Raw genomic sequence first — 14749 nt, forward strand, 5'->3', positions numbered from 1 at the left:
TCTCCACCAATTAACAATTTGGTGGAGAAGAGAGGATCGAAGCAACCAGTTTTTGTGAAGTGACGTGTTTTCGTTAAGCTGTTGCAAAATTTCTCGAAAATTTGAAAATATTCGAGAAAAAAATGTTATTAAACCTACAACTGAAACAGAATAAGACAGATTCGTACGTTTTGTTTTTACCAGTGGAGATGGAAGCGCCGATGTACAAGACTCTTGTGACAAGAACCAGCTAACCAGGACAAGGGCGAATGATGATGAGGATTTTAACTTAAAAAATGACCGGAAGTCACCCTCTTGGGACGTGAACATTTGGTGAGCTTGTTCCATTAATCACAATGTTTAAGAAAAATATTTCGGAAGATCAACGGAGTTTTGGTATTTTGCACATGAGATAAATACCACAAAAACTGGAAGAATGTGGGAAGCGGCGTCCGAAATTCAGTTTTCAGCTGGTTCCGAAATCAAATTAACACAAGCTGCCCTTCCAAATCATAGAAGCAAATGTCAAATTCATTCAATTCAACCCATGGATACTAGAAGAATAGATTTTCCATAGATGATAATGATAATTTATTTGGTAAGATCCACCCATTTTACTATTTCGAACTTTTGCATCGTATAAGTTGCGTTCAAGTTCTCAAATCATCAACATATATTTATTTATAATCCATATGAAGCGTTTGGCAGGGAACTCCACGCTTCATTCTTCCCTTTGTTCCAGTATCTTTTGCGGTATTTACCACATTGTTGGCCTGGCCGTAGTAGTATCTGCAATGCATGTTCTATGTAACAGATAGGGTAACGGACCAATTTTGGACCGCTTTGGGAAGTAGCTATGCTATTTGTTTAAATAAAAAAGTACATGTTACAATTTTTGACTGCTTTATCCGTTCATTGCGAAGATCATAGCTTTATCTATAGAAACATATCGTCGTTTGTTGCAATTTCACAAGATTTAAGCCTCAAAACTCGTTTCTTCGATTATTATTCTGGTCGGTATTTTGGACCACCAGGTTTCTATTTTGGACCACCCTATGGACCTATTTTGGACCACCCTAAATAAGTTTTTTTTTAAATTTTGCGACATTTACGGCAGCGATTGATGCGCAATTAGGGAATAATTCAGTTAATCTTTCCTTCCTTATTCTTGTAGTCAAGTTTTGTTTGTTCACGATAATGCATTCCTGAAATACATAACTTTCTTCAACTTTTCCCCAGCCTCTACCTAGGTATACTTAATTGTTGAATACTTCTCACTAAAACCGTCTGTTTTTTTTTCTAAAATTTTTTATGCTTTAAACAGTAATTTTCGATAAGAATAGAGTAAAACAGAAAAATTCCTTCGTTATATAATGTGTTTCAAATGTTGAAAACTTTTTCAGCGCACTGCAATCTCGAAGAAATTTGTTCTGCAGTGCTAAATACTGGCCCATTGGCTTATCTTTAGGATCAACTTTTAGAGCGCAAATCTTCTTCAGGCGACCCAATGATAAGTTATGAAAATCTGACATCATTATCTCAGCGACATCAATTGATGCATTTCGACTTCCAAAACCTTAGTGGATTTGGTTTAGCTTTAATTCTATAGAGAACATAGGTATATTCAAAAAAGATAAAAATATGCGAGAATTATGCTATAGTTTTAACCATTTAAAAGCAAGATTTCTTTCACTGAAAAATTCACAAAAAATCAGTTTTATCTTTAAAACAATTTTTGTTCTACGAAAACAATTTTCGTTGAAGTTAATTTTTCAATTGTGTTTTGCTCTTACAAATTGCATAACCACAGGGGCTGAAAAACAAGATTTTTAGTACTTTTTCGCTTGTAATTGTTACACATTTCAACAATTTTTCCTTTAGAGTTTATATTTCGTCTCTTCTTCCTAACCAAGTATATTTATTTCTCGAAAATCCACCCTGAATGGTTGTAACTTTTAGACCAAACCGTCAATAGTTTTCCATAAATCATTGATCTTATTAAAAAAAATGTGTATGTCCAGTTTTTTCATGATTTTCAGCTCCTTTAAGCTGTAGCTTTTAACAACTGCTTATCAAATAGAGGCCATAATATGGGTTGTTAGATTCACGTAATTTAAAGCCACAAATAATAATTTAAACAGTGATTGGCTTGGTTTTATGCTGATTGAAGTGAACTTTGTCTAAAGGCAGGTTTGGGCTTTAGCGAGTTTATCAAATAGAATAATAACAAAATTCCAAATTTCATTTATAATAAACAATTGGAACAGAGTGCATTATTCTTTTCATATCGTCGTACAACGTCTTATTATGTTCATGAACATTTAACAGCTAGTTCAATACCCAGGTTATGTTGGGTGGTCCAAAATAAGTCCCTAAGGAATTAAGTCGGACCTTTTTTCGACATGGGTCAAATTGCTATTGAAACAAGTTTTTTTTGAATCTTCAAGCTTGCAAACTAGTTTTCAAGTGTTTTATCATAGCTGTGAACATGTTTATATTTGTTAAATTCATCACAGCTTTATGTCATGAATAATGTCACGTCCTCCTGAAATGTTCCTAATTCGGCCAAATAGTAATAAAACAAAACTTTATTTTCGATTTTCTCTACCTTATCAGCTTGCTTAGATGGAATGTTAGATATGATAAGAATCATTAGTATTAGCTTCAATTATATTTGTTCAATATTTCCATGATTAACATGATTTATGAGAGAAATATTGGAAAAAAGCTGCAAGGTGGTCCAAAATATGTACCCGGTTCAAAATAAGTCCGTTACCCTACTATGTTGAAAAGAAAAATGAAGAACGCAAGTTTTTTTTTTATTTTCCAGGATGCTTAGAGTATCAGCAGCGGTCAGGTGTCAAAGCTATAATAACACTCCATTTTGACACTTCGACGGCGCACCGCAAGGTTTCAAACCAGGTGTTATCTTGCTCCTGGGTGTTAAAAAAGCGAGCCAGGAGTCAAATATGAATACCGACCAGCACCTGATTTGACAGCCCAAGCAACCAAAAGTTCGGATAACATTCCTCTATCAGGTTTGATCAGCTTAATCGAGTATGCTAATATAACTTCTTTTCAGCTCAATTATTAAGTAGTTAAACGAACTTTAATGTTGACAAAAAGTTCGCATAAATCGTCAAACAACTTCTAACCAGCTTCAAAATCCACTTCATAAGCAGCATAAAAAATCGAAAAAGTTACTCTTCCGCTCCTTTAATTGCCTTCTCAAGTCTGCTATTTTGATTCATATTAATCAACTATATTTGTTACTAACTCACATTACATTTAAAAAACACGTTCTTACCAAGCCTCGAACCCGAGCTCACCGCTTGAAAGTTGAGATCCATACTTATTGCCCTATATGAACATCATGAGTAGGCAACGATTTTACTCGATGTGATGATTTTCTTTAAAACGACTTTCTTTATTTCTACTTATTCCCACTTTCAAGCTGTTAAAAAGTTCTTCCGGAACTTAATGTGTACTTCATATAGTTGTTTCCCAAGTAACGATATGTGTTTATTTACGCAAACACGTGTTGAAGTTCGAAAAAAGTAGATTTTAGCCTTTAAATCTACTTCAAAGTTTCTATAATACGAAGTTGTTTTTGAATGCCCGTTGGAACTAATTAAATACTTTCAATTTTACAAAATAGTACAACAGAGACTTTTTACGAACTATTGAGCTGTACAAAAAGACTTGCAACCCTTTGATAGCTACTTGATTTTGAAAAAAATGAGAAGTACCGTAAACTGGGGGAACTTTGATCACTTTTTTCATTCATTTTAGAATATTTTGGTAGGGGTTGCTTTTTCGTAATATCTAAAATTTTTAAAACCCTTACTGACGTAAGGAGTATCAAACGTGATCATTGATTGTAGTAAATTCAAAAGACATTGGTGGTAATAATTGAATGTTTGTTACAAAACCAGATTTCGAGTTTCGGGGTGACTTTGATCACTGTGGTTTTTAAGTACCGCAACATCTTCAAAAATTTTGTTATGGTGCCAATAAGCACACAAAGCATAAACATTAATAACAGTAATTTCTGTTAGGACTATACCCAGTTTTTCAACGTTTTTTTTTCAAAAACATTTATAGTCAAAAGATGGACCATGTTGCTGCATACATCTAGGGGTAAAAATTATAAACATTTCTCAATTTTTTTTGGCCTAAAAAACAAATAAAATTTTACCTTCATGCAATTCCCTAGATCCTCGCACTGTTCCCATGTATTTTTTTTTCTTCAAATTGAACCATTTGATAGGGTCTTAGCCATTTTTACTACACGGGGTTTCTCATGGAAATACACCGTTTTTTTCCAATATAAAAACATTATCACCAAATGACCTTAAAAATAACACTTAAACTAAACCTAAACAAAGAAAAAAGTTGAACTTTCACATTAAACAACCCATTTGCTCCTAAATGCTTGAATTTGATCTGGAGAGATGTTTGTTTGTGAGCCTTCGAAAAACCAGATATTTTAAGTTTTTAAAATTACATTATTAGGAATATCAAAAATCTTCTAATAAAAACCAAATTTAGCGTATTCGTAACTAAATTTATAGGCTTTCAAACGTAGTAAACAGTTTTCAGATATTTTAACCTTTTGCTTAGTTCATGATGATTATCTGAAAAAATTTCATGTTGATCAAAGTTACCCCGGTGATCAAAGTACCCCCAGTTTACGGTACGTAACAAGTAGATTGTTTTTCTTCATACAAACTTTAAAGTTCCCAAGAAGTAGAAACAGAAACCAAAACAGTACTTTAAATCTTTTTTTGAGTATTGGCTGAACTTGATAAAGAATGAAGTTCCATGGACCTCGAAAAAGCATTTTGAACAGCAAAAAAGTTCCACAGAACTTTTGTACAGCTATATATGAACTTATTAGTTCGTTCCTTAAGTGATATTCGAACTTTTGGTTGCTTGGGAGGTGCCTAAGTGTCTAGGGAAAATTTACAAAAGAAAATAACAACAAACAACAACAACACCTATCGATGCGCCACCAGTTACAAAAATGGAAACCAGTTTAGCACTTACCGGTGCGCAAATGAGCTGCTAAAGCTAAAATAAGACCGAAAATGTGTCCCGGGTTAACACCTGGGATAGCACTTACCGGTACTGATACTCTTATACACGTTTCGGCTGTGTTGGTAGAAGAAGAAGAAGAAGAAGAAGAAGAAGAAGAAGAAGAAGAAGAAGATCAATTTGATGGATAAGAGGCAGTGTACAGCCTCCCCTACCCCCTAAATATTGCAAAATGAACATTTTTTAATGAAAATTTCAAAATCAACAGCCCCCCTCCCCACCTCCGATCAACGGTATGGTGCACGTTCACATGACACTTTACACTCAATGTGCATGGCAAATTTTCAGATATCTCGATTTTTTCTAAATCGTTCTTGAAAACAGCGTTCCCATTTATAACGTGCTGTGCGGGCAGAAGATATGCAAAACCGCAGGAAAAGGAGAGGGTTTGCAATGTATCTATGTATTATGCCTATTGTCTGAACATAATTCTCAAACATCTGAGATAAAATATTTTTAATTACTATGCCTAGATGCTTAAGAATTTGTTATGGTAAGCGTGTTGATAAATTAGTTTCGCAAAACACATCAGAAGCTACAAAAGTCGGCATTTCCAGACGCCAGACGTTTCGTGACGATTTATGTTAGTTTTCCCAATATATTCTACCAACAAATAAAACCAGTAAGTCAATTGACCTAAAAAGATGTCAAATTTCATGACCCTCAAAGGACGAGATCATCAATAGCGCCGAACTTCGTTCCAATATTTTATTCACAATGTTTACCCTTAAGCCGCGCCACTAAATAAGTATCAGATAACCCATAGTTCTATCACGTGCTATAAATCCTAAATGTCATCCGATTCCCATACCACTTGGGTGTATCCACATCCGAAATCAATGGTCATCATCCTTTTAACGTTCCTTTTTTATTCATTTTGGTCATTGTCATCAATTTGTTTGATTTCTCTCTTCCCCACCCCACCCACTATTCCTGGAAAAGTAAAGAATTTATGTTTGCCTTCAAGCGCGAGGTCTATATAATCTAGTCGCACGCGTCCTCGCGAGATGTGCCCTCTTTCTTAACATTAGTCAAATTGCTCCCATCGATGATAATGTGTTGTGATATTTTTTTAGCTGGTCGAATCCTATTTGTATGTTTTCCGATCAAATTGAGATAAACAAGAAAAAAAAACATGAAAAAACAGGGGACAGTTTCTGTCAACTGCACCCAACAACGAGACAAACACTTAATTGAGCGAGGAAAGTCGGGTTCGGGTGCGTAAAACAATAAAGTTTTCCCCCTTTATTTTTGCTAGTACAAAAAAGGACTGGACTGCAATGAACAAATAGGACCTGGTACGGTTTGGGCATTTTTGTTCTTGTTGTGACACAAAAAACCGAATAGCTGTTTGAAGGGTGTGCTTCTGTAATTGATAAAATCAAGATTGCGTGGGAGGAAATTGAGCGTGGGAAATGCAATGAATTATTGCTGCTACTTTTAGGATTGTTTTTCCTTTTTTTTATTTCGAAAAATGTTGACACCGACATTATTGAGCGTTTCGAAAATAAATAACTTTTGAAGTTATTAGATAAATTTTTCGTACATAAAAATATGTCGATCATTTAAAAAAAAACTTCCTGACATGTGCACAGTCTACTCAAAGCCGCTTCGACATTTGAACTTAATATTTCTCTAAAACCCTAATTCGCTATTGAGTGTCAATATGGCACTATTGGAAGTTTGGCGGCTTGTAACTTTATTAGGGTGCATCCAAATAAAACAATTTATTCGGGGACCTTCAATGAATTCTTCAAATCTTTACTTTTGCATCATTACTTTTTTTATGGACGCGCCCTTAAGGCCCAGGAGAAAAACTCCCTAATCAGACCTTGACACTTCGACTTCGACACTCCTCAATAAAAAACGGTGTATCTCTCTTGTTTCTCAACCAATTTTTACAAAATTTCTAGTTTTGTAACTCAGTGTTACTGTAACTGTGTATTTTAGTAAAGTATCACAGCGCAAATGTGATTACACCACTAGAATCGGTATGAAATTACCTTTCTGGTGAATACAAATTTATAACGGAAATCTCGCGTTAATATACTCAAAATCCAGTGCAAAATTGAATTTAAGTCTTAGCAAATCTGACTAATTGTGAATGGACAAAAAGTTCGAAAAACAGCTATCTTTAAAAATTCGTCAAAAATTCTGTGTTTCGTATTTTGAAAATCAAAAAATGCAAAAATAAGCCAAATAACATCAACTTTTCAATCCCCATTTTAAAATTTCTCTGGTATGATTTAAACAATTTTAATAACTTCTATTAACCCATTAAACAATTTTGACAATTGATTGAAACGTGTGGTTTTTACACCACTTTTTTAACATTTTTTGTGACCATAATCTTAAAAAAAATCAAAAAAATATATTCTTATGTGCAATGTATAGCTTTTACCTTCAGCTTTCTTAGACACTAAGTGAAATTCTTTTTTAAGCATTCGTAGCTGATCTACAGTCTTTTTCAGAAGCAGGTTTTTTCGGATTTTTTTCTGAGACTTTGAATAACGGAAAACTGAAGTGTTGTAGCTGAATTATGTTTAAGTAACATATTTGAGTTACATTACGGGGTTTCCAAAACTATAAATTTTGTAGAAATCGGTTGGGAAACAAGAGAGATATATTGCTATTAGTCAGGGGTGTAAAATTGACACTTCAGGGACTGCAACGAGTAAAAATTTCAGGGACGGTTAGAGGTTAATGAATTAAACCCACAACTTGCTCGAACCACATGTTTGCCATTTGAATGTTTACTAGGCGTTATTAAAATATATTTTTAATATTTTAATATATATTTTTTTAAATATATGTTAATATTTTAGGTCTACCTAAATAGAACAACTAAAAAATTCACAATTTGGCAAATAACACCGAAATTTAAACAAAAATGGCCAAATGACACAAATGACAAGAATTACTAATTTACTAAAAATTTCATAGCAAAAAAAAAACAAAAAAGTAAGTTTTTTTTGTCAGTTAAGCCTTTTTTGGAGTTTCTGGAATTTTTGCCATTTACTATCATTTCTTTCCTTTGTTATTTTCGACATTTTTACCATTTTTGTCAATTTTAAGCAATTTTGTAATTTTTGTCTGTTTTTGTCAATTTTTGTAATATGATCATTTTTGTAATTTTTGTCATTTTCGTCCTTTTTGTCATTTTTGTTATTTTGGTAATTTTTGTCATTTAATTTGTGTAATAATGTAATTTTTGTCATTTTTGTCATAGTTTATTATCATTTTTAAAATAAGAAGGATAGATGCAATTTAAGATTGTGTTCATGATGTTCCAATCTAACTCAGATTAGTCGAGCCAAGATCAGATAAGGTTTGTGTTTTTAGTGGAAAGACAGAATTTAGCCTAGTTTTCGTTCAACAGATATTCCTGTCTAGTGGTTGAGTTCAATTCAATTTTTCTTCTATCCGAATTCGACGCTCAAGAAAAGCTTTAACCTTCTAGAGCCCAACCCTGCCTTTAAACGAGGTATATTAAAATAGTTATAAAACTGCATCGAATAGTAAGGTTTTCCATTTTTTTCGATAAATGATTAAATATATGTCAATCTATCAATTCTTGTTACTGAAAACTGTTCGACTAGAAGTTGTCAAAAGTAACAGAACGGTTAAGATAGGCTTAAAAACATGAGAAAACTGTAAATGGACCTATTTTACGGAAAATTATCAATTTGGTAGACTCAAAAATCCTTGGTCAGTGTGTTCCTTGATCTTAATAAAATGATTGGAAGTTAGATCAAAGAGTTGCCAGGGGTAACTTACCACTGTCGTAACCTTTCTGGATTTCAGAAATTAAAATCCTACGTTAAGAAGGAGAGATGAAACATAAACCCCGTCTGAAGGCGCGGTTGGAAAAGAACGACAAAAATTCGAAAAATATGCACAATATTTACTTTACATTTAAGCTGAAATATCTCAGTTTTTTGTGCGCCAATTATAACAAAAATAACATAAAAATAAAGCTATGGATCAGTGTTCATATGTTCCAAAATTTAGAAAATATGGGGTAAAAACATTAACCGAAAAATTACTTAAAGTCAAGTTCCTTAGTTCCTGTGCATGATGAATCTAGTAGTATATGGTGGTCTCACTTTGGCAAAAAGTAGACGAGGGTTGGATGCGGTGGTGGGGGTGAAACGCAGCCGGAATTTTACAGCTGGCTGTTGGCTGGCTGGGATACCAGATGCTCTGTTTTTTTGTAAAACACGGAGTTTTGCCAATCATCAAGATATTGCGCAGACACAGATTTCGCCTTGATTTTTGCAAATATAATCCATAGAAACGAAAAAATTCTTCCGGCTGAGTTCCGGGCTGTTAAGCAAAGCTGGAAGACGTTGGACCAATACACGACGATATTAGCTTTGTCGTTAATGGTGAGTAACACAGGCGCGGATCTAGAGATTGCTCTTAGGGGGGGTGATTTTATAAATTTTCAAAAAATTTGGCCAACATTTTTTGAGTGATTGGGAAAATAAAGACTGTGGCAGGAAAAATGTTGATGATATAGATGACGAGAATTCAGCAGCATATAAATAATGTTGAAGACAATTTAAAAAATTGTTCAAAGAATTCTGTACACCTGTTTGTGGCTGGCTTAGTTTGAGGCAAAACGCAGACAAATGTTTTTTTTTTCACTGGTATGAAGTTGAATTTACGTTTATTTATCTAGTTGGGGATATGAGATGACAATTTGTTTATTTTTATCAGATTAGAAATCAATAAGCAATTGAATTTTGAATATCGTACTTTAAATAAACTACGTCTTATTAAATTTGAAACTATTACAATATGTGGGTAAAAAAACCATTTACACAAGTTTCAATTATATTTAATCGAAATATTTTCTCTTTTGAGTTCCAATTTTAAACCGTATGCTGCTTCATTACTTGTCGAAACCCGTCAATGTATTTATTCAATAATTTTACATATTTTCCTCTTGAAATTCCATTAAAATATCAATTTAAAGACATGAATCAAACAACAATCTAAAACAAATTAACATTTTAAACGCAAATAAGCAAGTATCTAGACAAATAAAATATAGATTGATAATCATTATATTTAAATTTTTTTAAAGAAGTTTGCTGAATAGATTCGTCTTTTCATATGTTACCGAATACTTACAGCGTTTTTTTGCAGTTAATTTTGAAAAACAAGTCAGTGGCTTAGTAACAAGATTTAACAATTGAACAGTTTTATTAACTGCACCAGTGAGGTTGACTAAAACAGCGGACATACTTTTCAAAATAACCTTGCTCAGTTTGGAAAAAAACTAGCCAATTTTTGAATGTTTCCAAATGCATTGCACTTGCGTATCGTTTTTCTTTATCAGCGCTTCGAATTTTCAAATTCTCGGAGTATGGAAACGAAAATTGTGGAGGAGGTACCGCAGTGTCTAGTTAAAATTTAAAGCTGTGTGATATCGTCAATAGTTGAGTAAGATTTAGGATGAACATTAAAAACAGTACCTATAGATATTTATTTCATACACTAATGGGTCTGCAGCAGATGCGAACGTCTGATCATTCTGGAGGTCAGATTTGCTAGTAGAATTTGTAAACATTTCGATGCTTTCATGGTTTTTCTTATAATCTTCGGTGGCATGCATGTTCCTGAAAGCAGAGACTAACGGTAGCAGATCCAGATGTATGCAAAGTTTGATCGATCAGATTTTCGGTTCCTACATCTGGAAATAATATCAACTATAGAGTTTTTTTAACAGTTCTTACGCACACTTGACTACGTTTAAGGATAAGAAAAGGAAAAAGAACCTAGAAAATTTTAGTTAACAAAACGTTGATGTCCATTCAAGGACATGATCGCTTTTCAGGTTATTTTCCCACAGTTAAAAAGTGTTACTGAAAAGGTCAGAATTATGTCACGAATATTTCTAGCCGAAAATAGAACAATGATTGACCATTTTTATCTGTGGACCCAATAAAATTTTTTTTAAGAAAACCTTGCATGAATAAGAAATCTCTTTATGGTCAACTTGTAAGTAGATGTTGGCTTCTTTCAGGCCTTTTCGAGAAATCATTCAGAATTAGTCACTATAAACCGACGTTTCTGGTACTGGCGCTTACAACAACTCTGGATATCGGTTAATAAAAAAAACAATCTGCTGTCATGCTTAAGGAAATTCCTTAAATAGTGAGGTGCAAGCTTTATTCTTTTCGCACGCCCGAAGCCAACACGAAGTTATACATGCGCATAGGCATACGCATCAATTCAAGCATATTTTTAAGCAGCTATTACATTATTATGCACGCTTAAAAATGGTAATGTCTATGCTAAGATATGATGACACATGAAAAAGTATTATTTCATCTAAATTTAGTTAAAAAATTTGTGACTATTTTAATGATTATTTTTTTCCGCCTGGGGGGGGTGATCAAGCAGAAAGCCGTCGAATCGGATGGTAACATGGCGAGGGATGACATCCCGAATAGAAATGTATCATGAAAAAACCATGAATTCCATATTCACAAACCATAAATGCTATGGTTGACACAATGATTATTATCGTCCACGATACTGTGAATGCACATTGGAATTTATAGTTTCCGACCATACATTTCATCGTTTTGACAAAAATAACCATGAAAAAGGGGTATTGTTATGCAGCGTGACCATGAAAAAATGGCGATTTTCCATACATTCGGAAGCTCAAAAATATGAAGTTCATGGTAACAACAGCTTCCACTTTTCATAATAAAACCATGAAATTCCGTTTGTTAAAACGAAGATGGCAATTAAGGTTTTTCTATGGTATATGATTATAGTTTTTGCCGTGAAATTTCATGGTTTACTTTGGATTGGAATAGTTTACTCAAGTTATTTCTAGTTTCAAGGAATTTTATTCATGATTAGTTGTGCTTTTAAATAAACTTCATGAACGTTTATTTTAAAGCACGATTTACCAATCAGGAATATAATTTCTTGGAACAAGAAATAACTTAAGCAAACTGGTAATTAAAAAAAACTTAAAGAAAATTTTATTTTAATTCATAAATGTTTGAATGCCGTTTGCTGCTGAAATTTAGCCCTGACTTGAACTTAAATCCAGATATCAGAATTCAGATTACAGACTCTAAATTAAGAACTGAAGCCAACAGAGGCTTCAGCGAGATACCTTGTCATCATCATTGTGGTACTCAACCAGGGAGTCGGTGGTGTTATTCCAAAAGCAGAAGCGATACCTCCAGCCAGCAACATTGCTTCCTGTAGCACAACTAGGACCTCCTGTATTGTAGTTAATATCGCTGAATATTGTAGTTTCGATGAAGAATATCGAGCATCTGGTGGACGATTGCCATACCACCGCTTTTGTCATATACATAATCAAGAAACTTTTTGATCAGCTGACTTAGAGCGTTGATAGGTTCCTGATGGCTCCGTCAAACTGAACTAAACTGAACCTTCAAACTTCAGCTTTTCATTAACGTTACATTTTAATTCAAGCCAAAATTCAAAATTAGTTAACATGCAGTTGGTCCAACCTGTGGAAAAGATGTATTCTGTTATATTTTAGCAGGAGTAAAAAAATATTTCTAATAATTCATCAACTTACATATATGTTACTATCCAGAAGAGAGATCGAATGGTCAACTCCTAAAAGAAGCACATCCTTTTTTTCGATATTGTCGTAATTCACAATCTGGTTGCCCAGCCCCGGCCTGGCAGCCCGAAGTCAAATTGGCGTCTATAGTTCGCTTCAAATACGGTTTGCAGACATAAGCATTTAAGGCTGTCACGTTGCCACTTGGAAGTTTTCCGAGCGTTTCCTCATTAAATGTTAGCCATAATTGCGGGACTTTTTTTAAATTCAGGAATCTACTAGATGTAAATCACCGAGGAGAACATTCTCTAACACTTTTGTAAGCATGATGTTCGTCTCTAATCCTTATTGATACTCCACACCGGAACTCTTCGTTCGAAGCGTCCGTTATTACTACGTGTGGGAAGATAGCAATGAGATTCAAAGTATTTTTAGCCTCTTCAACACATAAGTACATAGTTCCATCATATCTTCCAGAATGAGATGTTCCTCCATGTCGGCATCGTCACTCCACGACAATCGTCACGCTTATTTCCTTGGTCACAGGTATGCTGTTTTGCATAACAACAGGTTTGAATGCCATTTCCGGAACTGGTGACAAACGAATTGATGGAGGAAGTTCGGACGAAGAATCATGAAAATTCGATCACCTTCAGCTGCTTCGTCACCCGCAGAACTTTCGGTATCGTTCATTGTTGCTGTAGCAGGAGCCGCGAAACTGCTAATTACTTCACTTCCTAGAAAAATCGAATAATGTATGTATGTATGTATGTAGTTGAACCCACCAGTGGCTGATAGGTCTTTCGACCCGAGTCGGTACGGGAAGTCTCGATCGCACATTCAAATATTGGTAATGCTTAACTCATCAACAATATTTGCAACACAACCAAGGGGTCCGTTACCACTGGTTTGGGACAGGTTTGACTCATCTCGCTCCCTTCAAACTGTTCGAAACAAATGAAGAATCCTGGAAAGGTACCTAAATAACCTGCCCATGATTCCAAATTTGCCGAGATACTCCGGCTGGCTTGAACCCACAATCCATTGTATATCAGTTTTCCGCTCGTTTGATGCCCTGTCCTACCCCCCACTAATCCCCTTCAATAGAGTTAAGCTATTTTGAATATATATAATCAATAAGAAGTTACAGGTGTTTCCAATACTTCCTAGAAAAATCGAATAAATTTATAAATCAAAATAAATATAGATATCCTAAAAAGTGACTTACCACGGCGTTTTCGATAGAAAAATTGTCAATAGACAAACAAATATCAGGGGGGGCACTTAGCTCAGTCAGCTAGGTGATGGTTTGATTTACAATCAGACAATGAGAGGTTCGATTATCACCCCCCTAACAAAAAATAGCCCTAAGTTAGACACCTTTAGCTTAGGGCTTAACAAGAATAAGTCTTCGGACAATTCACAGAATAAAAATGACTTCGGACAAAATACCAAGAATTGTTAAACTCTTCATGAGTACACAAGAATCGAAAAGGCTTCGGCCAACAGGGCCGTAGGAAGAACCGACTCATGGGGGGGGTTTTGGTGACTGATTTTTTCCTATGATGTTTTGCCCAACAACGTACGAAAAAATACATTTATATTTGTTACTATTTATATGATTATCCATTTTTAAGTTTTCATTAATAGATTTTGTATTAAAACGTAACTTTAGAAAAATGGTCCTTAGTCTAAAGGGTGAGCAATTTTTTTTATGAAACCTCTAGAAACAAAATATGGAATTTTCTTTCATCGAAAGTACAAATTTAAGAATTTAAAGTCTGGTAAAGAGTCTGGTAGGTCGAAGCATAAAATAAGTTCTTTTTAAGCTAGCCTTCAATTTATTAAAAAATGTATTCTATGCTCAAATCATACAAGCTCAATCTTCCAAACTCTTTTGCAAATTCCAAGAATTTAACCTTTGAAGAAAATAAATAAAAAATTTCAAAAAAAAACAGTAAGTGATAAAAAATTTTCGGATCAAATTTACTCGAAGCAAACTTGAACTAAATTTATGATTTCAGTTTGAAATTCAGCTTTGAAAAACTTCAATATCAATCATGGTAATCAATACACCGAGAAAATATAGTATTTTGTGCA

Source organism: Uranotaenia lowii, chromosome 2 (assembly GCF_029784155.1).
Source record: "Uranotaenia lowii strain MFRU-FL chromosome 2, ASM2978415v1, whole genome shotgun sequence".
Lineage (NCBI taxonomy): Eukaryota > Metazoa > Arthropoda > Insecta > Diptera > Culicidae > Uranotaenia > Uranotaenia lowii.